This window comes from Ceratotherium simum, chromosome 13 (assembly GCF_057802395.1).
Source record: "Ceratotherium simum simum isolate JZ-2026a chromosome 13, ASM5780239v1, whole genome shotgun sequence".
In the NCBI taxonomy this organism is placed as follows: Eukaryota; Metazoa; Chordata; class Mammalia; order Perissodactyla; family Rhinocerotidae; genus Ceratotherium; species Ceratotherium simum.
The window spans coordinates 43,032,426-43,059,006 of NC_141912.1; the positions used below are offsets into that span (position 1 = coordinate 43,032,426).

Genomic DNA, 26,581 nt, shown 5'->3' on the forward strand with positions numbered 1-26,581 from the left:
TGTCTTTTTGCATAAACCATCCCAAAATGCATAATCTATCATTTTTCATTTTTGTTTCTGTAAAGAGGAGCAGAAGTAGAGGACACGCGTAAAGGAACCGTGGTGCCGAATCCTCCGCCGTGCTCATCTTCTCTCTCCCTCTAGTGCCGGTCTTCAACAACTGTCTTGCTCACACCTAACTTGGCAGCAATTTTCTCGTTGGTGCCCTGCTCTGATATATTCTTTCCAAAGCCTCCAGTTTACTTTTCATAGAGCTGCATTTCTTTCCTTTTTGCATTCATAGGTCATCAGCTTCTATCACATTTAATTAATTTATGCAATCACAATAACAACTACAATGGGCATAAGCAGGTTTCAGAACACAGCTGGCGCTCGCTCAGCCCGGGACGTTTGTAGGAGTGGGGGCTACGTGTGTGGAGTCTGGGGAGCTGTGGGAGAAGAAGTTGGGTAGAAGTTGGTAGAAGTTGGGTCAAGACAGCTTCTCCCGCGTGTGAATATGCCTTGCGAACTTGAATACACCACGAAAACACATGATGTCGCCGAATTATGCCTCCCTGCACTGTTTGTGCGTTTCACGTGTTAGTCATGTGTCTACGGGTCAGGCACAGACTCTCTGGGGGCAGGGAGCTGGGTTCCCCGCAGTGCTGAGAGCAGAGCTGGGGTGGCGCAGGCCCTCAGCAAACATTTTCGGAAGTGAGCGGACCTTTTTTGTCAAAGGCCTTCAAGGTAGGATTTCTGACAAAGCTGACGTTTAGACATCGCATTTTAGGAAAAGGATGAGGAAAGGCAGGTCTGTGAGATCTCTTTAAGCGCCCTATTAACCCCGAGGGGCTGTTTGGCTTTAAATCCCCAGGGTGAGCCCCCAGATGCTCCTGGCTGAGGTGAATCCCCCTAAAAGTTTACGGACGATGTGGCGCCCTCTGCTGAAAAAGGGGGAAGAGGCCCAAGTCCATGACCTAAACCCAAAAGGCCTTGGCCTCAGCAGACGACCCTGACCCGGCTTCACAGAAAGAAGGGAGGCTGCAGGCCTTTACCTGCTCTGCTTCCCGGCCCCCGAACAAACTTTCACCCCTCCACCCCTGCCCTAACTCTGTCCTCTTCACTCATCTTAAACACTGGAGGAACCTGACTCGGAAGCCTGGGACCCCAAGAGCCCACCTCCCCCGACCTCCCTCACTCCCAACAGGCTATCAACTCCTGTCGGCCTCTCCTCCACAGCATTTCCTGGGCCATCTTCTCCTCTCATTCCCACTGCCCTCTCTATGATACAGTCTCTTCATGGCTGGCCTCGCCCCCTCGAGCCCACTTCACACCTAGCAGCCCTGTCTGTGCCACCCTTCTGCTTAAAACCTCCAATGCTCCCTTCACCAGCAGGAGAAGGGTCCAGACAGCTCAGCTTGGCACCTGAGGCCCCTCACAGTTTGGCTTCACCTACCTTTCCAATGATTTACCCAACCATTCACCATACAAACCTCGAGCACTTGACCTACAGAGCTACGGAGTTTCCAGAATGCTGGTCCCTCTGCCTGAAATCTCTTTCTCTCATTATCTTCTCAGCCTACAAGTTCTTGTTCAAAACTTAACATCTTTTATGAAACCTTCCCGAATTCTCAGCCATTCGTTGTAATAAAATATTTACTGAGTGCCCCCTATGTAGCAGGCACCGTGGAGATCACGGAGGTGGTCCATGACATGGTGTCAGCTCTCATACACGGCTTTCAGTCTGCAGGCGGGAGGTCAGACAGACAAATGTAATCCTACGACTACGATGAGTGGCTACAATAAAGGGCTGTGACCTCAGCAGAAAGGTCAGGGAAGGATCCTCTGAGGAAGTCACAGTGATGCTGTGATCTGAAGGATGAGAGGGCTTAAACAAGGAAAATAGGGTGTGGAAGGCTGCGTTCCAGACAGAGTCGAGGACAGTACAGGCAAAGGCCCTGTGGCAGGTGGGAATGTGGTGGACACAAGGAACTAAACGAAGGCCAGAGTGGCTGGAATGGAAGACCAAGGAGGATGAGGGGGGAGGGGCCAGACCACCCAAGGTTCTTAAAGATAAGGAGTTTATCTTTATTTTAAGAGTAATGGAGAACAATTGAAGTATTTTGAGCAGGGTGTGTGTGTGTGTGTGTGTGTGTGTGTCTGTGCAAGACACATGACTGATCAGATTTCCCTCTGGAAAAGGCCACAGTGTAGACCAGAGGCCAACAAACTTTTTCTATAAAGGGCTAGACAGTATATATTCTAAGCTTTGAGGCCAGATGGCAAAACCGAGGCTATGACACAGACTCATACATCACTTACATAAAACTTTGTCTTACATAATAAGACAAAAAGATATTTCTACCAATTTTTTCAGGAAACTCAAAATATAATAATAATTGAGTACAATTCTTTTGTAATACAGATCTACTAATAAGAAGAAAGGAAATATTTTTTGGAGGGATAACATTTTGCTTAATTGGGGCCCAAAGTCAGTGTTCCCATATCATCAAATGTTCATATGTACATGCCATTTTAAGCTCAGGGGCCATATAAATCAGGCAGTGGCTGGATCAGGTAAGTGATCCTTGGCAACTGTAGTTTGTGGACCTCTGGTTCAGACAATGGACTGGAGTAGGGTGAGTGAGGATATGGGGTGACTTAGCTTTGTGATGGTCGAGGCCAGGCAGCTTGGATGCGGGTGGTGATGGAGGGGCATTTTGGCATGAACCTGACAGACGTGGTGACAGGATGGGCATGGGGTGCAGGAGGTGGTCGTGTCAAGATGACGCCTAGATGTCAGGTTGGCACCCGTGAAGACAGGGAGCACTGCCAAAGTTCAGTTTCACTTTGAGACCTAAAACAGGAGCTGTCACCAAGGCAGGGGACCGAGGGCTCCAAGGCTCAGAGAGGTTTGTGAGTCCCCTGACAACAGGCGGTAAGTGACACCAGGGACATGAGGAAGAATGCCAAGAGAGCTCACGAGAACGGGTCCAGTACTCAGTCTGCAATATACACCACCTAGCACACTGTTCCCAACTGCTTAATCTGCCTCCGCCATCAGACTGGGACCTCTTCAACTCTGTCTTCAGGGGTCAGCATAAACAAGGCACCCACTGGGTGCTAAGGACATGAGACAGGAAGGGAGGGAGGGAGGAAGGGGAGACCTTTGGCTTCCACAGGCTAACACAGAGAAGATGCCCTCAATCCACAGTGGAAGCCAACTTCCCTCTCCCCCTCTGAAGGGCCGACCACATCCTGTGGCTAACCTTCCACAGGAGCTGCTCTTGATAAGGGTCACTGGACCCTCCCCAATCACTTTAAATCATCCAAGTGTGCGCTCGCACACACACATTTACACACAAATCTCCTCCCCACCAACCCCTGGCACATGATTTGTGGTGATGGTGTACTGACAACACACCCATCAGCTGTCAGTTCAACATGTCTAAATATTATGTTCCATCACCCAGAACATCATTTTTTTAAATTAAATAAAAAAAGTTGTGGCAATCCCACTCACAGCAAGGAGGGAGAACAGAAAAAAAGCCACAGGTTAAAGAAAATCAAATTTTTTCCTCCTTCTTTTCTTTCTTTCTCTTTCCTTGTTTTGAGCAGAAGAGTAAAAAGCTCATGGCTCCATCTCTCTAACAGCCAGGGGACGAGGAGGTCAATGCTGAGATGTGCAGTGACCTGCCTTGGTGACCAGGGTATGTTTGCCTGATGTCAGTGGAGCTCAGAGCAGGCCAGTCTCCCTGGGCCACGGCCACGAGTCCTCTGGCCCAAGGGGGAGTCTCTGATAGGGACACTGATGAGTTCATGGGAGGGTGTGCATGTCCTCGTGGCCAATAGGAACATTCCGGAAAGCACTGTACATACACTATTTTATTTGGTCCCCACTACCAATCTGTGAGGTCAGAATCGTTTTCTCTGTTTAAAAGAGGAAATTCACATGCAGAGGATGATCTGCCCCACACAATCAGCGACAGGGCTAGACCTCCAACCCTCCAAAGCCAAAGCACGAGGCTTCCTCCGATCTTCTGCAGCATCCCTTGTTCCCCCACGCGGATCTGATTAGCATGAAGCTACTTCCCCCTGGTTGGATTCTTCCAGCTTTCTCCTTGGCTGCTGAGGACTCGAGGAGAGCTAGTTGACGCCATAGTGTAGACACGCCCCGGGAATCCGGCCACTAGCTCCTCGCAACCCTCAACCCTCTAGCACACAGCCATGAACTTGGAAGTATGAAAAAGAAGCTGAACCATTTTACACCCAAAAAGCGTTCTATTTCTAGGCTTAAAGAGCTAAGCTCCAGCGATCTGGAACATTCCTTTACTCATCAGGAACTTCTCACTGGAGAGGAACAAATGGGTTATGTGGAGGCAGTGTCCTCATAGAATTACCAAGAGCAGTGGATTGGGAGTGAACAGTCCAGAGTTCAAATCTTACTCTTCCACTGCTGCCAAGTGAGTGAGTGAGTCACCCGGCAGGCCGAGCTAAACCCCTCCCCCCTTTTTTTAGAGCCTCAGTTTTGACTTCTATAAAAAAGGAATAAGAATGCCTATTGTTCCCGGTTTTTTGGTGAAGATTAAACAGGAGAATGTACAGGACATGCGTGGCACCCAGTGAGGACTCTCGGCATCTTGCCACCCAGGGTGGGGTTTCTGTTGTTTTGTTTTGACTTGGGTACAGTTTAGATCAGGCTCAATGACTCAGTCGTGATTGAATCGGTTTGGTTATCTGTTTCCTGGGCAACCTTCAGCCCTCCCTTTGTTTCAGTTAGCAGACTGGTGCTCAGGGGCAGGAACTGGCAGAAGTGGACACGATCAGGAAGAGAGAAAAACCATCCCCTTTGGTGTAGGGACCAACAGCCTCACTCACCCTGACTCCCCCTGAAAGCACTATTGCACTAGGGTACAGTCACTGTTCTCCATAATGACGACCCAGAGACATCGTGCAAAGGCGAAAGTACATTTACTGTATTGTTCTCTAGGCAGAGAAATGAACCGAAGAATGTAGATGCTCATGTGACCTGCTCGTTCATTGTTGAAGGAAGTTCTCTGGGGCAGCTCAGCCCCTGCAAGAGAGGCCTGCAGTTCTTCATCGGTCAGTGCAACTCAGGAGGTGCCTAAGAGGGACTCAGAGCATGGCCACGGGTCAGGCCGAGGTCTCCAACGTGGTTACTGGTAACGAAGGAGGTGGTCTGCTCTCCGGGGTCCCAGCTCTCAAGCAGTTCAAGACCCCAGGAGAGGAAAAGAGAAGTAATTATTTAGTGGCCATCTACAGCTTAAGAATATCTCTGGTTATCATTAAAGAAAAAAGCTTAAAGGGGTACGTCCCAGTTACCCGGAAAGAGTCATTTCATTCCCTCCGTGATACCAGATAAGGAGATAGTCTACTTCCTTTCCTGTTTCAAGAGGGCCCCCAGCTCTCAGATTCCAGGAAATTGGCAGTAACTCTGTCCATATCTGTACTTTCCTTACTTTTAGTTACAGCCTCTCGGGCTGCTTAAACAACGGCCCTCTCTGAGGAAGTTGGGACACACTGTCTGGCAGGGCTGTCCCAAGGAAGCAGGCCTGGGGTGGCCTTGGTGGCCTCCATCTGCCACCTCGTCTGACGGGCAAACGAGACCTTCCTTGGCGTAAGCTCCTAACTGCCTCAGAGTTCACGCCAAGGTAGACAACGAGAAGAAAAGTGAGGCCAACCTAACCTTCAACATTTTGAGGGCACTCTGACACCCATTATTTTTCTGTGAAGCAGACCCAGCAGGAGCTTGTATTCCTATTTTAAGCTAAGCTAGGGAAGCTCTGAGGGAGGAAGAGATTTCCACAGGATCACACGTGCCGGCAAGAAGCAAACCTGAGGGAGAGGAGAGCCGGAGCCTCTGGTCTCAGGCCAAAGAGCCCCTGAGAGACCACAAAACCACTTTGAGCAAAACGAGACGAGAGCCTCCATGTGACTTGAGTGTTCTCCAAAAATACAAACAAGAAGGCATCATGGAAGCGCAAAGAAACAGTCTCCTATTTATTTCTAGTCCATCGATAAAAATGTCACAGCCGTCTCTGAATAGCTCTCATTCTGTCCTCCTCGTTTTCCCCTCCACTCTGGGTCTTCTGGACCTAGACCAAGTCTCCCCCTCTCCTCCCGATTATGTGCACACAGATTATCTCCCTCTTCACGGGACACTCACAGGAAATTTAAACATTCTCAGACGGGGTTCTTTTAAGCCCACTTCCCCTGCCCTCCAGCCCCAGCCCCAGCCCCCACCGGGTTGCTGCGTATTCAGGAAATGCAAACCCAATATAAAGATAACCCGGACCAAACAGAAAAGGAGACCGGCCCTGTGACCTTGTTGGGCAATGACTTCCCCTCCCTGCACCTCAGACTCAGCTTCCGCAGAATGAGGAGGTTGAACCCCATGGGCTGCAGGGAGGTCCCTCTGGCTCTGACCTGCAAAGGCTCAGCTGGACGAACCTCCCCAGACCCTGCCTGTCCCAGGGACACGCAACAATCCTGAGCCAGGATATTGAGGCAGTAGAGTTTCCCACCACTGACACCGGATCCCTAAGGATCCCAGCCTACCGAGGGGGAAAGAGAGCTGGGAGTCAGGACACCTGGATTTCTGCCATCTTTTAGAAAAAGGAAGAGAGTGAGTGGGGGAGGGTATCAGAGCAGACTTAAGCTCTAGCTATAGTGTTTTAATTTTTAAAAAATAGAATAATCTATATGACTAGTATAATAAAGATCATTAAAATATTTTTAGAAAGGAGAACGCACTGGGTGCAACAGTGGGAAGGACCTGATGGTCAATCTCCAGAGCAGTACTTAAAGATTCAGGTTATAACATGTTTCCATTGGCTTTTATGTGGCACTACAAGCATACGAGTACTTTGCCTGGGGCGCCTCCTGTCTCTATGCCCACGGTAACCTTGGACCCCCAAACTCCTCCGATAGCCCTGGACATGATGTGTCCCGACTTCCTGCTTCAGGAAATGGTCTCCACATCTGCATCTAGGACAACCCCTTGTTTCATTGTGCAGGGCTTGGCTCACAAGGAGAACTCAAGCTGGAGTGTCACCCGATGAAGAATATTTAATCTACCAGTTGAGCTCCCCACGGGCTAGGCCAGTTGGATGGTGTAAGTAATCAGTCTTGGCTCACAGCTCTAAGTAACCAGAATGGAGGAGGGACAGGAAGCATGAATCATTATCAGGAGAGAAGCTGTTAATAGACTTGAGGTTTGCAGGCGGGGTGGGGGATGTTGGGCCTGGCCCCTCAGCTGGGAGAATGTCAACATCGTCTTGGAGAACAAAGCAGCCCCCCCCTAACTCCAGCAACACAGATGCTCAGGCTCCTAGAAACTCTCACCTTTCTAGGTATTTGAGCAACACTTGGAAAAAAAGACAAGTAGTTGACTCCAAACCATTTTTTGGTATTCACAGACTAAATTTTTTAAAGAAAGTTGCCAATCTCTGTTTTACAAAAGTGAGTTGGTGGCCAAGAGTGAACTGAAGCATTTGCTAGAGAGACAAAAAGGCAAACGCAAATCCATTCAAGACCACCATGTTCATTGGCCATGAGTGGTCAAACACTCCTGGGGATCCTGGTGACACACAGTCAAACACTAACTGCAGGACTTCTTAGGGCTTTTTATATGCTAATAGTACGCTGAAGACCTGCCTGCTGGGTCTGCCGGGTGGCTGCCCAGGAGGGGCCAGGCGGCCATCTGTGGGGATAGCAGCACCATGCTGGGTCTCACTGCCTCATGAAGACGCCCGTCTCTATGTCTCAGTTCATACCACTTCTACACCCAGGATGTATGAGTTCCTTTTCCAGCCACCTTACCCTACCTGCTCTACAGAGTCAGCTCCAATCTGCCTCCTCCAGCCTTCCCCAGGAAGCCTTTCCTGACCACTCGAGAGCACAGTGCTATCCCCCTTGGAAACCCACTCTGAATACCTGACACCCAAGCTTATGAAATAGTTTATCCTTTATGCATTTTTGGGTCATAAAGTCTTTTTAAAGTAATAGACTTTATTTTTTAGAGCAGTTTTAGGTCGCAGCAACTCTATGCTGTGCTGTTTTTTTCTACCACTTGCCCACTGTACATAGCCCAGAGTCACTACAAATAGCAGGTGTTGAAAAAAGTTGTTGCCTGATAGATATCAAATCAGGAAGTGATACAAATCTGAGAGTAATATAAAGCCATTTACTAGAAGGGAGTGTGTGATATAAAAAGTGTTATGTCAGCTATAAGAATGGAAGTAAAATGGACAGTGAAGACCACTGGTCGGGCCTCTGCAGGACATGTGTCCAGCAGAGCAGTTGTGCCATCCCTTGGCCTGGGGGCCCCACAAGGGAACACTCCCCAGTGCGTGGTATCACAAGGCTCTAGCCCCCTCATGGCTCCACGACAGAGGGAATGGCTTACAGGGAGAGCCGAGATGCTGGGGTGCCCCATTTTCAGAACCCCTGGTTTATATGCTCTCCAAACATTGGCCAGACCAGTGTGTTCTGTTTTCCCTCAGATTATTTTTAAAAACGCCTCAGTTTGAAGAACATAATAGTGAGGCTGGGCATCTCACACTGACCCTGGATTTCTGCCTCCGTTGTTGTCACATTTCATAAACCAGCTCTGTCATCTTAAGAGCATCACTGAACAAGGGCACAGGCCTGTTCTCAGTCATAACAACACTGACTAGCGTGGACCAAGTGCTGTGATGCCCCAAGCTCGTGGTACAAGCTCCAAGTGCATCGTCTCACTTGGTCCTTGAGCAGCACCATCCATTGACCCCATGTCACAGATGAAGAAACAGCTCAGAGAGACTAAGCTAGTAAGTGGCAGAGCTAGGTTCAAACTCAGCTCTTTCTCCCTGCCCCCCTAAAGCCCAAAATACCTAACCACTGGGCTCTGCAGCCTCCCCTCTGACGAAAGGCACACCACCAGGAGACAGAAAAACCAATAGCAGGAAGGATGCGGGCGGGGGGAGGCACAGGGAAGGGGGGAATGTGAGAAGAAGGAGAGAGTGGCATGAAGAGGAGAGGAAGCTGGGGTCTGGATGAGGCGCACACGGGGTCTGGCTTTGGGTCCAGGAGGCCTTTGAGAAGTGGGATTGAAGCAAGCAAGTTGTTGGTGACCGCTGGAGAAACAAGCCACAAAATATGCAGAAGCCATTTCCTCTCTCAAGGAAGATAAACAATAGATTCATAAACAAATTTTACAAAGCTGCCTAGCTATTTAAAGCATTCTGGTAGGAGCTCATATCCTTTGTGAGTATAAAGCTAATCCTGAAAAAACGGTCAACGGTTATTTTGGGGAGAGGGAAGGTGGGACAAGTGGATAGGAGAGGGACGTACTACTTTCTGGTCTGTGATCCGCTAGCCCTGTGACTGCAGCCAGTTACATGTCCTCTCTGCCCCTCGCTTCACTCTTCCGTCAACAAGGGATAGTCATTCCTGCCCCCCAGGGCTATGGCGGAGAAGAAAGAAGATATACTTTCTGGCAATATGGCAGACCAGATACACGACCTTCCCCACTGAAACAACTAATATGCTGGATAAAATTTAAAATATAAAAATTGTATACACATTGCTGAGCTGGTATAAATGGAAGGATTCTTCGAAGACCAAAACCAAAACCAAAAGCAGGAACCTTGGGAGGTAAGCTAGAAGCAAAGCTGGCTTCTGCCCTAAGGGTTCCTGCTGACCCCCAGAGATTCTAAGTTTCCCATGAGAGCTGCACAGGGTTTAGAAAACAGGAGAAAAAGCCTAGTTCCTCCATAAAGTTGGGACTCCAAAAGGCTCCACCCTCAATGAATGAGAAATAGACCCACAGCACAGAAGGGGACTGCAAGGAAACCTGAGCTTGGGCTGGATAGAATGGGGGTGGGGGGTGGGATGCTCTCCTGAACATTTGTAACCATAAGCTGGACCTCACACAGGTTTGCAGTTTGAATTCATGCTACTTATGTAGCTGGAAAAGCTTTAGGGAGAAAATTAATGTAAAATGATTTTTGGCTGGTAGTGCTCCCAGACAACTAGCAGAAGTTAACGCAAATCTTCTCTGGGAAAATTAGCTTCAGTCCACACCTCAAATAATTCCCAAAGATAAAGTTCCAGGGAAAAGGAGCAGCTCACAGAAAATAACAACAAGAAAACAAGGCCCTGTGAGTACTAGCCAGCAAAAACAACAGATGGCAGAATCAGACCTGCAAAGATTTCGGATTCTGGAATTACCAGACATGAAATTCTACAATGTCTAAACAGCCACTTCAATATATTAAAGAAATAAAAAAAGAAGTTTGCAAACATGAGCAAGAAATAAGGGATCAGAAAATCACCAAGCAGATTTGAAAAATAATGGACCAGAACTTCAAGAAATGATAAATAAAGGAACTGAAAGGAAAAAAATTCAGTGGATGGATTCAACAGCATTTGAGACACAGAATAAATTAGTTAAATGGAAGACAGATTTGAAGAAATTATTCAGGGTTCAGCACAGGGACAAAGAGATGAAAAATACGAAACAGAGATTAAAGAGATACAGAGAAGAGAATGAGAAGGTCTACCATATGTCTACCTCGAGTTCCAGAGGAGATATGAGAGAGAATGGGAAAGAGGCAATATTCAAAGAACTAAAAGGGTGAGAATTTTCCAGCATTGTTGAAAAACAACCATCTTTAGCTGTAGGAATCCCCACAAAACCCAAGCAGAATAAAGACAGAGAAATTTACACCTAGTTACATGACAATGAAGCTGGAGGCGACCAAAGAAAACGATGCTATCTTGAACATAACCAGAGAGAAATGCCAGGTCACTTATAAAGAAACAGCAATTAGATTGATAGCCAGCTTCTCAACAGCCACATTCAGAGCCAGAGGTAGTGGAATAATGGCTTCAATGACCCAAGAGAACATATCCAGTAAAGCTACCTTTCAAAACTGTGAGCAAAACAAAGACATTTTCGAGTCAACAAAAACCAAACCAAACCCAGACAGAAAAAACACGCAAGTTCACCAGCAACAGACTCTCACTACTGGATAACGCTAAAGGATTTATTTTAGGCAGAAAGCAAATGATCTCAGATTCATGAAAGGATGGTGAAAAAAGATATTGATAAGTCTGTGGGTAAATCTGTACACATACTTACTGTATAAAACAATGACGTCTAACGTGGGGAAAAAACAGGATAGAATGAAAACAGAGGAAATTTGTATATAAATTAGGAGAGGCAGTGGTTAGAATTAAACCAGTTTAGGGTTCTTGTATTGTCTGGGAGGAAGGTAAAGACACTGATTACTTTTAGACTTTGTTAAGTATGCCTGTTAAAATCACTGGGGTAACTACTGAAAGAATAGATATGAAGCATATAACTTCCAAATAAGAAGATGGAAAATGGAATGAGGGAGAAAAACAACACTTCAACCAAAAAGAAAGAGTACAAAAAAATTCAAAGTATATAAAGATGGTAGAAATGAATCTCAATTCATCAATAAGATATACCTGTTCTAAATATCTATGCACCAAATAGCATTCCCTTAAAATACATAAAGCAAAAATTTCAGCACCAGAAGGAGAAATGGACAAATCCAGTGGGAGATTTTTTAACACATTTCTCTCAATAATTGATAGATTAATTAGACAAAAACAGAAAAGGACATATTATAGATGATTTGAACAGCACAACGAACTAACTCATTTCAATGATCTTATATAGAAAACTATATCCAAAAATTAGAGAAAACACATTTTTTCAAGCACTCATGGAACAAATAAGAAAAAAGTTGAAAAGAGATGAAATATAAAAAAAGAGCACACAGAAGTGGTTCAATGCTTATTTCAAACTCTCTCTCAAGATCCAAACCTATTTTGTCTTAAAAAAGACAGAGACCCCATCTTTCTTGATCATTGACGTATCTCCAGAGTCTAGCACGGTGACTGTCACGAAGGAGGCTCTTCATATGCACTGAAGAATGAGCAGTGAATGAGGGATTCTCTGTTGAGGATGGCACAGGTTGAGTGAGCAACTGGCAGGGCTGTAATGGATGTAATGAAGTCCTTTCCAACATGGAGGGATAATTTATACAAAAAACAAAAGCAGAGTCATGACGGCCATCTTCAAATCTGAAGAGAGAGTCATGTTGAAGAGTCTTTGACAACCCAGTCTTGATGGTTCCAAACGGCAGAGCAGAGAAGAGCAGACAGAACTTACAAAGAGGCAGAATTTGTCCCAAGATTAGGAAGAATTTTCTAACAATTCACTGTTCAGCGTTGGCTGGGAATTGGCCTGGCTGATCCTCTAAGGCCCCTTACCACCCCGTATGGGACAGGAGTCTCTGTCCGGGATGTCCTGGGAGTCCCAGACCATGGACTGACCATCCTTCAAATTCCATCCTATTCCAGAGATTCCTTTACCCCCAATTCCCTGGATACTCAATCCCTGAAAGGTCCCAAGATTCAGGAGGTGCTGGAGGAATAACAAGAGCTTCAGTCCTCAGCAACTCAATTCAGTGTCCTTCCTGCTCCACCATCAGCCTCTCCACGAACTGAAAAGAGTACATTTGGCCTCCTTAAGCAGACATGCACTTTCCAAGTCTACCCATGCCCCAGTAAACCCCATTTTTCCAGCACGTGATGAGAGATTAAAAAAGCATATAGAATTAGTTAAAATAAAAATTCCTAAACCTTCCAGGAGAAGGAAAGCAAGCTCACCTTGACCTCCGCAGCAGATGGTTGAGTTGGGGGCCTGGCTCTGGGGGCTTCTCCTGCGGCTGGCCAGTCATGCTGCTCTCATGCTGCTGGGCAGGTGGGAAGAGGAGACCTGGTTCTGTGGGAAAAAGAGAAGGAAGGGTCACTTCATCGTTCGCCTCTAGCTCTCCATCACCAGCCTGCAGAGGACACTATCCAGAAGCCCCAGGAGTTCCCGAGGCTGGCCTCACCCACTCTCATGTCATTGGGGCGCAGGCAGGCATGCATGGGACAAATGTTTCCCACGCCCTACAATGTGCCAGGCAGGGCTCTTAGGAATGAGGCCACAAAGATGAATTAGACGCAGTCGCTGCTCTCAAGAAACAGTCTAACGAGAGAGAGAGATGAACACGTGTTTCATTACAGTATAATTGGGTAAGTGCTGTGGTTTCCCAAAATTCACTCAACAACCTACCTGTCCCACAGGGGTGCAAAGGCAGCTTACAAGTGCTACACAGCCAGGGCTGCTCGAACTATCTGTGATGAAGAACCAGTTGTCTCTGTTTTTGTTTCAATTTCCAATCCATCACAGATAATACTTTTAGAAAATATAACAAAAATGAACTGCTAGAAAAATGAAATGAAAAAATATGTATACAAAGGGCAAGCCTATTTTTTCATTATTTGATTCATAGATGACTCTGTCAAATTGGTAAGAAAGTTTCTAAGTGCTTACTCTCCATTTCTGTACTTATCTTGTGGACCACCGGTAAGCAGTTTGCAGACCAGCACCATTCCACCAACCACACTGAGTAAAGTTTATACAGAGTGCAACTTCCCTAAGATGTCTAGCCGATCTCTTGGTTCAGAGAGGGTGGCTAGAAATAAAAATGACACCAAATTCGCCCTCTGGTCTAGAGTTCAGAGAGTGTCTGTCCAGGAAGGAGAGAGCCACAGCAGGGACTTTGGGAAAGTGTGGCTTCGGGGTGTCTGGACAGAAGTGGTGGCACCAACTTGCTGGTTCAGGTAACAGAGAATGAGGCTCATGCAACCTGGTCCAAATTTGTGCCTGGAGCCCTGTCCTGCTCCATCCCGAACTTCCACACCCACTATGGCAACCGCAGGTGAAGCTACCACCCTGAATGGGAAGAACAAAGTGTCACCTATGAAAATGGACTGGGATATTTCAGAAAATAAATCATTTCCAAAATGTCATGAGGGCTGCTGGTGTTCATTCCTACTATTTAATGCTATAAAAGTCATTTTTTTTTTTTAAATTGAGAAATCCTTTGTCTGTGACAGCCAGCTCCAAAAAAAGCCTTTAAATGCCTATTGCCTTAATACTTGAGGGAGAGATTACAAGTCATTTTCACCCATTTGAATGTTTAACAGAAAGTGCTCATTCCTCTAAACTCTCAGCTTTTAAGTAGTTCCTATTTTAAACTTTAGAAGAAGATAACTCTGTTGAAGAAAAACTTCCCTTTCAAAGTCTTTTTTTTTTTTAATGCAAACACACATACACTCTCATTCCTTCCTTCGAATGCTAAATCATCTACAATTTGGGAGTTTGTTGCTCATGAAATTCTAGCGATAAGCACATCATAAACATTCCTATAGCAACAGAATGCTTTTGAAGCCATGTCTGTGATGTTACAAAGATTGTATATCATTATCTCTGAATGTTGGCGAAGAGAAGGTTATGGGAATAACTATTTATGTACAAATAAGTCAATACAGTAACTGGCAACCTAAATAGCAGATCTTATCGAGAAGCCAAACCACGGCATGGGTGGGAGGCAGGAACGTACTTCCCTCTGTTTTCATGAATAAATATTGCCATCCTTACTCTCCACATGGGAAAGTATCTCTCCAAGCTCCCTGCAGCAGCACGAGTCCTTGGAACCAGTTGTCTCACGGGCAAGAGTTAAGCTTACACAACCACATACTCAACTTTGATTGGTCATCTACTACATGTCAGGTGCTGGGCTAGATTCTAGGGTTCTCATGATGGCGTCTTCCTCAAGAGGCCCAAAAGAGACATATAAACAGGTCATTACAATTCTCCTTCCCTGCTAAGAAGAGTATATTGGCTGCAGTTAAAGGAAAGGGAATGAAGTTAGCTAGCTCAATCCATCTGTCCAACCATCCATTTGTCCATCCAGTGTTGACTGAGTGCCAATATGGACCAGGCAAGTGCGAGGCACTGGGCACACAACAGTTGAGACCAATGTGGTCCTTGCCTTCCTCACGGAGCTTATAGTCTAGTGGGGGGAGCCAACAATAACAAATTAGAAATAACTATAATAGTGACGTGCTCTAAAGAAGTATGGCTACCGCGATAATAGCATCTGACAGGGGGTGGATCCAGCATGGAGAAGGGTCAGTGGTGCTTTCCTAAGGAATTAGTCTTTAATCTGAGCCCTAAGAATAAATTAGTGAAGCAAATAGGGAAGGCAGGAGGGGAAAGATAGAAAGAAAAGGTGTTGCCAGCACAATGAATAGTCTGTGCAGAGGTCCCGTGATGAGAAGGAGCAAGGCACGTTCTCGCTGTGAGAGGAGGCTCTTAATGAGGATCAAGTCAGTTGTCAACCTCACACCAAGCTTCAATCACTGTGGTATTCAGGGCAACCATTACAGATGCACAGGTTTTTCAAAAAGTACCCAAGAAGTTACCTAGGGCAAGCCAGGAAAATAAGGTGCCTATCTGCTCGATTCCCCCTCACCCTAAGCTGGCATGAGGCATCCAGAATAGGGGCCACCTTGCCCTCCCTCCCATTTTATAACAAGTTTTAGGACTCTTACCTATTTTCTTTTCAACAGCGGTCACTTGGCTAAATCCAATCTGGCCAGTGGTAAAAATTAGTTGGTCAATGCTGACATAAGACTGACGGTGAGTGTGGGTTTGGGGATGTGGACGAGCATTCTATTAATGAAATTATGGCTGGAAAAGCCTCATGGTGGATGTTACTTTATGGAAGGTCATACAATTTCAGGCACAGAACACGAGCTTTGGGGCCAAGTAGACCTGGGCTCAAATCGGGCCCCGCCCCTCCCTGGCCATTTGGCCTTGTTCTTCTGTAAACAGGGTTAGCTGTGCCCCCTGGCAGGGATCTCAGGAAGATCAGCAAGAATGCAGGTCCCACACTGAGCACATTTGCTGGCTCCCACCAGGCCCCAGATAAGCAGCAGCACGGCTATTACCACATACCGGTGAGGTGGGGACAGCCATGCCCCTCTCTCAACTGGAGAATCAATAGGAATCCATGAAACGATTTCCCAGCCAGTACTAGGGCTGCAGGGCAGCTTTGCAAGAGCACAGGGGTCGGGCATCACTGACCAGTGGTCCTGATGACTCACCATTTCTTGGTGAGTGTCCTCAAGGGTCCCCAGCCAGTATGCTGCGAGCTCCCAACTGGAAGTCCCACTCCAGCCAGGGTGGACCCTCACTGGGTCACACCCCATCAGCCCCAGGCTCAGCCTCCCCAGAGGGATCCACATGCCATCCCAGTGCTTACAGATAGTTCCACCAGGAGCTCCGGCCCTGCAGCCAGCAGACTTGAGTTCTAGTTCTAGCTCCACCACTAATGACTGTGGTTCTCTTGGACAAACAGCCGAGTCCCCGATGGTAGAGGAGATGGAACAACTACTACATCCTGAAGGGCTAATACAGGCTGGGCACGGTGCTGGGCCCTTCTAGACTGAGCCTTTCTAGACCTTTTTACAAATGAGGAAACTGAGGCCTGCTGACTTGTCCAAGACCACAAAACTGAGCCGTGAAGCTGGGGAGCCCTTCCTCTTTACTCCATTACCACACCGCCTTACGGAGATGGAAATCTTACTTATCTCTTTCCCAAACGACCAGGCAGGACACAGCCCTGGAAGGCTGTGTGACTTTCCAAGGACCCACAGCCAGTAAGCCACCAGGCAAGGCCAGAATCTTCCCACCGCCCCACACTGCTGTCTGGGTCTCAGTTTCCCTTCTGCGCACTAGCAGTGACAAATGCTGCCTTACACTCCACACTGCTGTTAGAGTTAAGGGGGGAATGAAGATTTAAGAGTCTCGGGGAGGGAAATAATTAATATATAGAAACGACCACTTTAAGTGGGTATCGAGAGGTTCAAACCAAAGAGGAAGGGTTCTTCTCAGTCGCAAGGCAGTTGAAATGAAAAGAACAGCTCATATCCCACCCAGACGTGGGGAGGTTCAGCCAGGGGAGGGGAGGGACACAGGATATACACCATGGAGCTTCTGAAACCGGAAGCAGGACCAAATGGAGTGTGAAGAATTCCCTCCATGCCGCCCACCATAAATGAGAAATTGGCACAGATTTTAAAAAGAAGGAAAAGGAGGAAGGGGGAGGAGAAGGAAAATGAGGAGGAGGAAGTATTAAATCTGTAGATTTAACCTCAGAACATTTAAGAAAGAGTGCGGAGAGTAATCAATGCACCGAGAAATCTCAGACTCCAGTCACTTGGGGGCCAACCGCTCTGCCAAGTGAGTTCTCCTATGTAGGGATCAGGGTGCCAAGGAGAAGAGCTAATCTCCAAGTGAGACACATCCCCCAACAGCTAGGGGAGTTTCAGAAGCTTCTTAGATGTGGAGAAACTTCCATTCCCTCTCCAAACATCTCTCCTCTTCTTTTGGTGCCTCATTCCCACCCCCACAGAAGTTGAGAAAAGAATAATTTTCACGCACTGGAGGAGGGGGTTCCTGCCCAGACCATTATTAGTTATAGGCAGACCACTTAATCAGGCCTTCATGCACCTGGTTATTCCAGAACACAGACGCTGGGCCATTCACATCAATATCAGAGCAGCTCAAACACTGAGAGCGTATCAGATGGACCCAGCTGGCATGCCACCATCCACTCTCCAACCTCCTTAGGCCTCCCACTCCCTTGCTCATAGCTCCAGCCAGCTTGTCTTTCAGGTCTTCACACACACCAAGCTCTTTCCTACCCCAGGACCTTTGCACATGTTGGTCCCTCTGACTAGGATGCTTTTCTCCTAGCTCCCCACTCATTAATGTCTAGTTAGCTTTCAGGTTATAGCTTCAGTGAGACTTCTCTGACCCCCTAGAAATTTATGTGTGCAGCAGCACTTATCACAGTTGCAATTAATTAATTATGTGATTAACGAGTTGGTCTCCCCAGACTATAAGCCCTACTAGGGCCTGGGCAATGTCTGCTTTTTTCATCATTACGTCCCATGGGCTAGCACTGCAGTTCTCAGTCCTGATTGCACATCAAAACCACCTGGGGAGCTTTAAAAAACACAGCTGTCTGGGTTCCACCACAAACCTATTAAATAAGTATTTAAAGCCTGCCAGGTGGTTGTAATATGTGGCCAAGGCTGAGAAGCGCTGACGTACAGAGGCCATGGGTGCTGGGCTTACGTCCCAGAGCAATCTTGAAGTGGCCCGGGGAGTTACAGTAGGACCTTGCTCCCTTTGCTTGTGTATACAATGTATCCTTTAAATGTTGTTTTCCACCCTCGAGATTAAATTTGAGGAAATTCCGGAAGAGGAAAACAAAGTCCTCATTGTTCGAGAAGAATACTATTCCTTTCACTCAGGGCTCCCCATGGAGCCCCCTCCCCAACACTCCTCTGCCCACTAACCCTGGTTTACCACCTTATCCTCAGAGCCTCAGGATTAACCTGATGCGTTCCTGAAATACACCTAAATATTTGGGGTGAAATCCCTTAATTTTTTTTTATTAAATCAGGCCCAGCTATACTATGCAGTAGAATGCGAAACTTCACATTAAATTTTATTAAAACAGGAGAGTTCAAAGCCAATTAGTGCTGTGACAGGCCCTCCAGGCCAGCCCCGAGCCGCAGGTAGAGGTGCTTTGTAGAAACTCGCCCATGGGGCACTGGGGCGGGGGAGCTCACTCACGGGGGCACGTCACCTGCGCTGATCTGGCCTTTCCAGGGCAAGCGGAGAGCAAGCTGTCCCTGCCCACTCAGTTACCCTTACTAAATGGAGGGAGTAAGAGCTATGGCCTGAATGCTTGTGTTCCCCCAAAAACTCATAGCTGAAATCCATCACCCTGAAGGTGATGGTAATAGGAGGTGGCAGCTTGGAAAGGTCATTAGGTCATAAGGGTGGAACCCTCATAAATGGGATTAGTGCCCTTATAAAAGAGACCCCAGAGAGCTCCTTTGCTCCTTCCACTGTGTGAGGACAAGAGAAGGTGCCAGCTATAAACTAGGAAGAGGACCCTCCCTAGAACGTGACCATGCTGGCACTCTGATCTTGGACTTCCAGCCTCCAGAACTGCGAGAAATAAATTTCTGTTTATAAGCCACTCGGTCTGGGGTATTTTGTTATAGGAGCCCAAACCGACTAAGACAGTAAGGCGTGTGAAAAAAATCCAACCTCTTAAACACACACGAAGTAGCAACTCCAATTCCCTTCACCAGCCCAACAAAAGCACCGTTCAACCGAGTCCCAGGACCCTATGAGAAACAGACTGTCACTTAACCCACTGCAGGGCGAGCTCTCCTTAATGCAGCGGTTCCCCAACTTTAGAATCCATAGGGACACGCGGGGCACTTAAGAATGAAGCTTCCCTTCGCACCCGCTAGGTTGGCCATAACAATGAAAAAAAATAACAAGCGTTGGTGAGGACGTGGAGAAACCGGAACCCTATGCATGGATAGTAGAAAGGGAAAATGGTGCAGCTTCTTTGGAAAACCGTGCGGCAGTTCCTCAAAACCTTAAGCACAGAGTTCCCATATGACCCAGTAATTCTACTCCTGGGTATATACCCAGAAGAACTGAAAACAGGTACTCGAACGCAGACTTGTTCACAAATATTCACAGCAACTGTATTCAGGATAATCACAAAGGTGGAAACCACCCATGTGTCCATCAACTGATGAACAGATAAACAAATGTGGTCTATCTATACAACGGACTATTATTTGGCCACAGAAAGGAATGAAGTACTGACATGCTATAACATGATGACCCGCTTATGTGAAGGGAAAAGAGTCAGACACAAAAGGTCACATATCATACGATTCCTTTTAACTGAAACACCCAGAATAGGTAAGTCTCTAGACAGAAAGCAGATCAGTGGTTGCCATGGGCTGGGGGGAGGGGAGAATGGGGAGTGGCTGCATAATGGGCACGGGGTTTCCTTTTGGGGGGGTGAAAACGCCCTGGAACTAGACGAGGTGATGGTTGCACAACACTGTGAACGCACTAAATGCCGCCGACCTCTACACCTTAAAATGGTTGGTGGTTAATTTTATGTTATGTGAGTTTTACCTCAATTTACAAACAAACAAACAAACAAACGTGAAGCTTCCTGGGCCCCACCATGAGAGACTCTGACTCAGTAGGTCTGGGCTGGGCCCAGGGACCTGCTTTTTGAAAGAACATCTGGGTGACTCTGACACCGGGTCCCTGGCTCGGGCTGATTTGTGTCAATGACGCCGTTACTCCAGATGGCTCAGTAGCAACTGCGGCTCTTCCCTGAGAGCCAAGCATGGGCCCAGCACTGGGCTCGGTGCTTTCAAACATAGCATCTCAGAACCACACCACAAGGCAAGAACGATCGCTGTTCTATTTTATAGATGAGGAGACGGAGGCTCAGAGAGGTTAAGTAAGTCGCCCAGGGCACACAGCTGAACAACAGTGGGTTCAAACCAACAACCATCTGACTCCACAGACCATGTTTTCCCCATCACCCTACACTACACAACTGTCTCCTTTAACAAGCTACTCCAGGTGGCAGAAAGGTCATTTTTGTGTTTATAGGTGCAAAATGCTCTTTATGTTAGAGACTTAGATCGTCTTACTCAAAGCGTGGTCCTCAGTAGCCCAGGGAATTGACTAGAAAGGCAGACTCCTGGTCCTCCCCCCAGCCTTGCTGACTCAGGCTCTGCTATCCCCAGATGACTTGTGTCAAGTGTGAGTAGCACTAGTCTCTCTAGAGCCGTGCTGTGCGATATGGTAGCCACTAGCCACAAGTGGCTATTGAAATTAAAATTAATTACCGTGAAATAAACTTTAAAACTCAGTTCTTAAACCCGGGTAAGGGAACAGAGGTGTGAGGGAGGAGCGGCATCTGAGTGTCCAGGGAAGGTCACTTGAAGAGGTGATGTCTGGCAGAGACCTGAATGAGCTGAGACTGAACCGGGTAATTCGAGGAGGAAAGAGAGTTCCAGGCAGAGGGAACAGTGGTTGCTGAGTCCTTCAGCAAGACGAGCTTGGTGGAGTGGGAGAGTGCTGGCGGGTGAGGTCAGCGAGGCAGGCAGGGGCCAGGTAGCAGGGATAGGAACCCACCAGAGGGCTCCGAGCAGAGGAGAGATGGGGCTTGATTAACTTTTCACATAGAGAACAACCTGTAGGCGGACAAGAGCGGAAAAGGCCAGACCAGTTACGGGGCTACTATCTTCCAGGCAAGAGATGGTAATGGCTTATTATTAATTAATTAATTAAATCATTAATACTAGCTTTCTAGTTGGCCAATGGTATTAACAGTCTTAGATCTATCATGGGTAGACCAAGCATCATGCTCAAGCTACTTCTATGGGAAAATGCATTATGAGTTCCAAACGATCAACCTGAACCCTTTCCATCCACCCTGGTTTTACGTTGGGGACTGCGGGATCTGGCAGAAGACAGCAAGAAAGGGAGTTGGGGGCTGGGCAGATTCGCAGGAGGAAAAAGGGAGTATTCCCCAATTGTCCCCCTTTCTCCAGAGCCATCAGAGAAGAGGAGTCTGAGAAGAGCCTTCCCATCCTAATTCTTCCCAGGGATGTTGGGCAGCAGATGGATGAGACCCAGATATTCCACTATAGACAGAACAGAAGGGGAAGGCCCGGTTCTCCTGGAAGGATGGCACTGCATCTGTGAATGAAGGAGGTGTGGAGTCTTTTGCAAAAGCCGGGGAGCATCTACTTCTGGGTTTCTGAGGTTTCGGGGCAACACAGGGTTAGAGAAATAGCCACGGAGATTTAGGGCGGAATAATCCAGCTGTGCCTCTCACTAACTGCACAACACTGGGCATGCCACCCATGGAAACAACACCCCTGCCTCTCAGAGCAGTTAGGAGGGTCTGTGCCGAGAGCGATGACAACTTCCGGCCCATATGCTGAAGTCTGGGCACGCACATCTTCTGGAGCAGATGCAGAACCCAGCACCCTCCATAGGCACGGGGTACTCATGTCCAAGTAGTTCAGCTTTACACGTGGAAAGGTGCTTCCTTTTCATTAATTCATTTATTCAACCATATGCACTGGGTCTTATGCAGGGCGTGATGTTTGGAAGAAACAGAGGGTAAGATGCAGCCCCTTCTCCCCAAGAACATACAGGCAGAGGGAGTGGCAGGAGGCATGAAAACAGGTTCCTCTAATTCTCCTTTTCTCTTGATTGTTTTCATGCCTTTAGACAAGAGCCACCAGCCTTCTGGGGCCTGCAGCTCCCCTTGTCAGTAGCCTGTGGAGTCAACCTTGGAGGTAGTGCCCTCTGCTCCTCTCCAGACTGGCAGGCAGGCCTAGTCGATTCCTAGTGGAAAAGGATGGGGAGAAAAAGGCAAGGCTGGCTGGGCACAGGGAAACCGGGGAAGCGTCTGCCCTCAGTAAGGCCCTCCTTCCAGCCCCTACTTCCTCCCGTGGACAAGGCTCCAAGAGACAAAGAAGACCAGACAGGTCAGGGGCCAGGACACCCACTCCTGACCCCCAGCTCCCTTAGGGCACAGCATCTCCCGGCCCTTCCCAAGGAACGTCTTCAAGAGAAAGGCCCAGCTCTGAGTCATCTGAAGCAGAGAGAAGACATTGTAAAAATAACTCCAAGTATGAGGCTCCTGCATTCACATTATTCATGACACAAAGAACAAAAAAGCAGGGCAGGAAGCAGAGGAGGAAAGTGTCGTTCACATCAGTTTTCTGCACATGACAAGCAGCCAGGAACTCACTTGCCGAGCCCCGTCGCTCTCTCTCGCCTTGGAGTGGTTACATAAGCTGGAGAGAGGGTCTTCTTTGCAACCTTCTGACTCTCCCACCCACCCCTCTCCCACTGCCCCCTCCAAAGCTGGGCCTTCCCGGTAACCCCTGCCAGGACTCGAGGGACTCAGGCTGTGCCCTCTCCTGGACGTCTGCCCGCAGATAGGGAATTCCCTTGAAGCCCCAAGAGCCTCCGTGAGCACCACGGGTGGGATTTGTGGCACCATGACCCTGAATCTACAGGGGAGGCCGGCAGGGCTGGCCAGATTCCGGGTGGTGCATGTGGTGGGGCTTCCTTGGAAGACCTTGGATTTCAAAATGTTTGGATATCCGGGCTGTGGCCTTGGGAACTCGCCTGGTCATACTCAGGGCTTCCTGGGCTCCAAGACGGGAGGCGACGCTGACTCACTTCCACTCAGCTTTCTGGAAGATGTGGTCTTTAAGGGTCATGGAGGTAAGGATAGGGATTTTGAGACAAGGAAGAGAGCCCAGTAAGAGGAAACGCAAAGGAACAAGAGGGGAGTAGGGAGCAACGAGAAATAAAGGATCCTGGGTGGTGGGGGACAGGCAGAGTTGTGACCATAAAGCTTTTATTTAATACTTATTAAACACAGCTCTTTACAGGCAGCCATCACAGTGGTGGTCCCGACCTCTTGTGGCTTATAATTAAGAACAAACTAATAACTACTTTTAGACAAGTGCATGGACATGTTAGGAAATAAAAACCTCAACCAAGGCCTGGTAAATATAAGTCACAGCTAAAGTCAGAACTCTGCCTAATGCCAGGCAAAGAAGAACTACCAGCAAATTCATCACGTTGTGCTTTGTCAAAACCCCTATTTACACAAGGAAATGCTTTAGAGTATGATTCTACTCGGACTGCAGAGTCTTCATCAACCTATGTCTCTGGCTCACAACAAGAATCCAAGCTCACCCAAGGCTTTCAAATGTCCACAGTGATGTCAGGGCAGAGACCCTAACGAGCCTTGCAAAATTAAGCTCATGCATCCAAAAAGTGTTTGCCGCGTGTCTGTTACGTGCTAGGCATTGTTCGAGTGATGGGACACAATGGTGAGCAAAGAAGACAAACTCCCAGCCCTCATGGGGTTTTCATTTTAATAGGGGGAAACAGAAAATAAAGTAAATAATTAAAATACACAGTATGTTGGATGGTTACAGATGCTATGGGGAAAAACAGAGCATGAAATGGGAAGTAGTCAAAAAAAGGCCTCTCTGAAAAGGTGACATCTGAAAAAAGACCTGAAGGAGGTGAGCGACCATGGGTAGATGTGGGGAAAGGGCATTCCAGGCAGAGGGAACAGCAACAGCAAAGGCCCTGAGGTGGGCCCATGCCTGATGTGACTGAGGAACTAGGAGAAGGATGGTGTGGTTGGAATAGGGAGAATGAGGAGGAAAGTAGGAGGAAATGAGGTCAGAGGAATTCTAAGAATGATTTGAAAACGAATAAGACAGAAAAATATAAATATCATGGAGCAACTGGGTTGTTCACATGGGCACTTAGGAAAGGCCTTGGTAAGGAGGTGACAGCTGAACTGAGAGCTGGATGACCAAGGTGGGAAGATCTGAGAAGAGAACATTCAAAGCAATGGGGACAGCAAAAGCAATGTCCCCAAAGCAGGGATGAGCGTGCACATGGCAGGTGCACGGGGGGTGTGACAGAGGCAGAGGAGGTTCCCATGGTGACAGGGGGGTTCCCATCATGTAGGGTAATGGTTCTCAACCTGGAGCAATTTCGCCTTCCAGAGGACATGTGACAATGTCTGGAGACATATTTGGTTGTCACAAGTCGAGAAGTGCTATTGGCATCTGGTGGGTAGAGGCCAGGGATGCTGCAAACATTTTGGAATGCACAGACAGCCCTTCTCAACACACACTTACATGGCCCCAAATGTCAATAGTGCCGAGGCTGAGAAACCCTGGTGTAGGGCCTTGCAAGGCATGATAAGAAGTCTGTGTGTACACAGAAGCACAAACTGAGGACTAACTAATATCTTATACCTGGCAAAGTGTGATCCTCACACAAGGCGCATCCATCACACCTGGGTCCAGGGTATGTGTGTAGAGATGAAAGAGAAGGGGGCCAGGATCAGCTCTCAGAACACAGGAGCCAGGGTGGAGGCAAAGAAGCTGTGATCAAGTTACTCCAGCCTGATCTGGAGCTAAGAGAGAGCTCCTGGATCAGAGACAAAGGAGGTCGGATGCGGGGAGGCCATGGAGGCTAATTGCAAGCAGACAGGTGCCATTCAGAGCTCTTTTCAAGAAGTTGATGTCCCTGAAGAGTGAAGGCAGGACCCTGGGTGAGGGTAGAGGAGCCACTCTGTCACAGTGGAGGGGCAAAGGGCTGGAGAATGCTACAGGTCTCACGAGCGTGGAGGGCACAGGTTGAGGCCAGTGTATAGACAGCCCAGGACTCAGGAATGAAATTGCCAGGAGAAACAGCCATGGGCTGAAGAGAAGAGACTCAGGTGGGTGTGACATGGGGGGAGGACCACCAAACCCAACCACACGATACCTAGAAGATGCAAATGAGGAACCAAGAGGGGCCCAGAAAATAAGGAGTGTTTCAGTATGATCTGGAATTTGGTTACTACTCCAGAATGGGTTGTTCTCTGCTCCACTAGGGGTGAGGGCACCTGGAAGTCAGGCCAGTTGGCTATCGGTCAACAGAGAAAGTATTTTAGTTCACAAGCTATTTCATTTCTCCCCCAAAGTCAAATAAGTCCACAGGTCCAGGGAAGTGGCCGAGATGATCAATGACTGACATGCAGTTAACCCCAAACATGCCCCTCCTCCTCACCCCACTGATAATCTCAATGATTCATCCAGAGAAACTGGTCCCACCTCAGTGGAAAGAGAATCTAGATGAGGTTCTCATCACTTAGAAATGAGAAAAATTTTTCAGTGTAGAAGGAGGCCAGACCCCTTCCATGATCACTATGTAAAGAAGCCTATCTAATTTGGGGGAAGGTGGGAGGGAGGGGCCATCTCATAGTGACTTTGTTCCAACAGAATTTCTGGGCATTCTCAGGTCCATGTCTGTGTGTACACAAGTAGGTAGACACCCTCATTAACAGTCTCACTCAGCACCAGCTCCCTTCCTCTATAGTTTTGTAAAATATCATTTATTCTTCTCCACCTATAACACATGTTCACTGTAAAAATTGTAGCAAACATATACAAAATAAAAAGAAAAACCATTCATAATCTCATCACTTTGTAAGAATTTTTCTTTCCCTTTTCTTTTTTTTGCTAAACTTTAAGACATTATGATTAAGATCATATTATATATATAATTTTGTATCTTGTTTCTTTTTTTTTTTTTTTAAAGATTTTATTTATTTTATTTTTTCCCTCCAAAGCCCCAGTAGATAGCTGTATGTCATAGCTGCACATCCTTCTAGTTGCTGTATGTGGGACTCGGCCTCAGGATGGACGGAGAAGTGGTGCCTCGATGCGCACCCGGGATCCGAACCCGGGCCACCAGCATTGCAGCGCGCGCACTTAACCACCAAGCCACAGGGCCGGCCCTTGTATCTTGTTTCTAATGTGAGCGTTTTGTCATGTTATTAAAAGCTCTCTGTAGATATTAGCTTTAACCACTGAATAATAATCCATTGAAAATTACGGTATATTCCCTAATGTTATGAGAAGCAGAGGCCCATATCCTCCAAAGACTTATTTCACCCAATGTAGGTACTTTTAAGTGACCCCCCCAAGCACTGAATATAGGAGTTGTCACCATTTTCTGAGCACTTACTACAGTGTGCCGGGTACTCTGCCTCCTACCACGTCAGGTGGCTGTGGGGATTAGATGTGGGGCTGGCTTCATATTACACTGTCACATGCAAGATGTATTCCCTTCCTCCAGCCCTGGGACCTCTACACTTCATTGGTTGTGGGTCATATCCCATCCCACTCTTCTCACAGAAAAACCAGG

At 47.5% G+C, this 26,581-nt stretch overlaps 1 protein-coding gene across 11 annotated transcripts in view; it reads right to left on the reverse strand.

Moving 5' to 3' along the window:
• Window positions 1-26,581, reverse strand: part of TRERF1 (transcriptional regulating factor 1) — a 193,849-nt gene that overhangs the window by 49,153 nt on the left and 118,115 nt on the right. For all 11 annotated transcript variants that reach the window (XM_087438598.1, XM_087438594.1, XM_014782710.2 and 8 more), the window contains one exon: window positions 12,688-12,802. The gene's annotated coding sequence lies outside the window, so the exon portion shown is untranslated. The remainder of the gene's footprint in view (window positions 1-12,687; window positions 12,803-26,581) is intronic.